This window comes from Pteropus medius, unplaced genomic scaffold, assembly GCF_902729225.1.
Source record: "Pteropus medius unplaced genomic scaffold, Ma_sr-lr_union100, whole genome shotgun sequence".
Taxonomy (NCBI): Eukaryota; Metazoa; Chordata; class Mammalia; order Chiroptera; family Pteropodidae; genus Pteropus; species Pteropus medius.
The window spans coordinates 14,544,648-14,548,683 of NW_024354500.1; positions in this window are offsets into that span (position 1 = coordinate 14,544,648).

Here is a 4,036-nt window from a genome sequence, read left to right on the forward strand (position 1 = left end):
ATGGCAGTGGTTACCCTTGCCATTTAAAATGCATACTTAAAGTCTAAAATCGTCAATATCTGTATCCTCTTTCCTAATCATGTAAGGGTATTAGGATGATTTAACTGCTGTCACCTATTTATCAACTCATATGCTATTATTGTTCAGTATTTTAGCTTTATCCCGGTTACCTTTCACAAATTAGACATTATTCTTATTATTTACCCACATTTATACTCATATCTTGGCTCACTATTCTTTCTTACCTCTCATACAATCCAGTTAGAATCATTTTCTTTCTGGAGTATATTCTTTAGAATTTCTTATAGTGAGGGACTGTTGGTGCTAACTCTCCCAGTTTATGATTGCCTGAATAATGCCTTTATTTCACTCTCATTCTTGAAAGAAATTTATAAATCTTTATCAATATACTTTAAAAGAGACCTACTGATATACCATGGATGTGAATGCAGAGACATAAACATAAAGATGTCAGTTTTCTTTCAAATTCAGCACATTTCAAATTCCACCAGGTTTTTTGTTCTTTTGTTTAATTTTATGGTTCTTAACAAGCTGATCCTAAAATGAAGGATTCATTAGAATCCTTCCAATGAAATGGAAGGACAAAGGGCAAAGAATAGCTAAGTTATTCTTGAAGAAAAACTATTTATTGGGGTCTCTTCCAGGTATAATACTTACAAAGATGTGATAATTAAGGCAGTATGGCATTAGCAAAAGAATTTTTTAAAAAAAGAGAAAAGTAGAAAGAACAAAGCATCCAGAAACAGAGCACATATGGAAACTTGATCTTTAACATCAGTGGCACTGTAGATCAGCAAGGAAAGAAGAGCCTTTCAATCAATGTTGCTGGGATAATGGATATCTTATAGGGGGGAAGTGAAACTGGATCCCTACCTCACCCTGTACACGAAAATCTACATCAAGTGTAGTAAAACCAAAAAACAAAACTTTCAAACTTTTTGAATACAATAGAAAAGAATATTTTTGTGCTTTCAGGGTTGGGAAAGATTGTGTTTTCAAGAAAAAGAAATTCAAAACTTTAAGAGAAAGACTATGAATCAGTTAGACCATATTAACATTTAAAATGTTGGTGCACCTGAAGATACTATTTTAAAAAGTGAGAGAACATAAGTCACTCACTAGAGAAGATATTTACAGTACATATGTCAATAAAAATTTAGTATGGAGTATACATCTACAAATCAATATTTAAAAAATCAAATAGCAATGGATATGAACAAGCATTTCACAAAATAGGAAACACATGAAAAATGCTGAATCTCACTAATAATAAAGAAAATGTAAATTAAAATAATAGTGGGTGCTATTCCATACCTATAAAATTGGTAAAAATGTAGTCTGATGATATCAAAAGTTGGAATGAATTTGGAGCAGTAAGAACATTCATTTACTTGTGAAAGTGTATGTTGCTGTAAGTAGTTTGAAGAATATGTGTTACATATGTGTTCACAATGACACCATATTTATACACAAAGATATCTCCAGGTATATAGTCCAGAAAAATTGGAAACAGCCTAATATCTATCAACATAAGAATGGAGAAATAAATTTTAGTATAATCATACAGTAGAAAAAAATTAATGAATTAAATGCCATGTAATAATCCAGTTTAGATTATGGAACAGAAAAAAGGATAATGGGAAAACTGGTGATATCAAAATAAAGTCCAAAGTTTGGTTATTTGTAATATACCAATGTTAATTTCTTAATTTGGACGAAATCCTCATGGTTGTTTGGGAAATGTTAACATTAGGGAAAGTTGAGGAAATGGTGTATGGGAGCTCTCTGGACTCCGCAACTTTTCCATAAGTCTAAAATTATTTTAAAATAAAACATTTACTTAAAAAAACAATAGAGCTACTTGTATCATGGATAAATCTCACAAACATAATGTTGAGAAAAAAACAAATTGCAGGAAGAAGACACACATAGTATGTAACCAACTATATAAATTTAGAAGCATTCGATATAGTATTATGTCTTAATTAATGCTGCATGCATATGGAGAGTATAACTTTAAACAAAAATGAGGATGATAAACATCAAATTCTGATTATTAATTTATTCTTGTAGATGAGGGGCCGGCCTATGATCAAGAAGGTTAGAACTTAGATTTTATCTACAACACTTAATTTCTTAAGTTAGGTGGTACGTACAAGTAAGAGATTTTATTATAAATTTCTCTCTTTAAAATATCTGAAATAATAATAAAAAAGTCAGTTGCAAAGAAGAAAGGAAGGAAGGAAGGGAGGGAAGGAGGGAAGGAATGAGGAGGGAAGAAAGAGAAAGTCAGTACTAAATACAAAACATTTTTAAAATACATTTTTCTAAATGCTTTGGAAATTTCACTGAGAACTAGTTTAACAACCTCTTGTAGTAATGTAAGAATTGGAGTTTGAGGAACCTTTAGGACAGCAGCCATCTGAATCAGGATCTCAAGGAAGCTCAAATCAAAGTTTGATTCCTAGGCCGAAGATGCCAAGAGATTTGAGCTCAGGTAGAACCCAGGAATTTGAACTTTGATAAAAAGTGTTCTTGTATTACTTTGATTATGGCGATTTAGGTAAACTGATTTGATTTTATTTTAGCCATAAATTGGTTTCAAAAATTTCTTATTTACTTACATACGTATATTCTTTATTTGAGTATGAATGTATGATATTTGAGTCATAGGTTGCCTGAATTAATGAGTGGTCCCAGCTCAGAGATAATTTGATCAAGTGATTAGCTAGCTAGGAAGGGTTCTTATTCTTAAGAGACCCTTTGAAGTTTTGGATCTCTTTTCAGAATAGTGAATTTATATTAATAAATTGCATAAGATTACAAAAGAAACCAATTATATTGAAATATAGTTACAAGTTATTAAAGTAAACAAATTTTGTGATATATTAATCTTTGCTTCTTTAGTTATGCATTGGATGACAAGATATACTGCAGATATAATAACTACTCTAATTCAACAATAGTGTTGAATGTAAATGCTATTTGGAAATATTTGAAACAACTATAATTATGAAAACATCTATAATTTCTACTGGCCTCCAACTCATAGATAATGCTTTACACTATTGTAGTTTGTCGCCTATATTCATAGTTAAAGAAAATGATAAATTCCAGTTGGAAGTTTGTGAAAATAATTATAGTCCAGAGATCAGGGCCAGATCGAGGGTGAGGTGAGTGAAGCAATTACACTCAGTTGCAAAATTTAAGGAGCACTCAAATCAGTTATCAAAACATTTTAATGTAATATTTTAAAAATCAATATTATGGCCAAAAAATCATGATGAACAAAATATCAAATAGAGAGAGGATCAGTATAGATGCTCTGAATTCTAACCCAAGACTCAAAGGATTCTACTCATGAACCCTCTCCCCAGCTTAGGAATTCCTGCATTATAGAGAGATGATCTTACTTTTTCCACTTTCTCACCATTTATTTGTCATTGTTTGGACAGAACTTTCAAAATCTTCCAAATCTTATTTTTGCATCAGTTATCTGTATTTATGACAAAGAATACAAATAGGTTTCTCTGTTTATGTGTTACATAAATTCCTTATAATAAGTTTCAAAATCTAATAATTCTGTCTCAACTCTTTGGCAGTGGTGACAAAGATTTTTTAAAAAACTGAAAAAAATAATTTTGACATAATTATAGTTTCTGTGTTTGGAATCTAATACAGGCAAGTCATTTGAAAAATAATTCTGATTATTTCTCTTATAATGTGAGTTTTTTTCCTGTACAGATAAATAAGTTAACAGTGGTGTCCCTGTAAGGAGCAAAGAGAAGTGTTTGAGAGAGCATGCTCATGGGTTAGGGACCCTTCTCACCCATAAGCTGCCTTGTAGAAACGCCGTTAGAGAGAATACTGGCTTTAATGTGCTTTTATTCTTCATTATGGAACATGCTCTTTTGAGAGTTATTCTTCAACAAAACACATTTCTATATTCAGCTGTTTCCTATGCAGGACAAATAAAAGCAACACACAAGTTTTTCAGTAAAAATAATTAAAATTC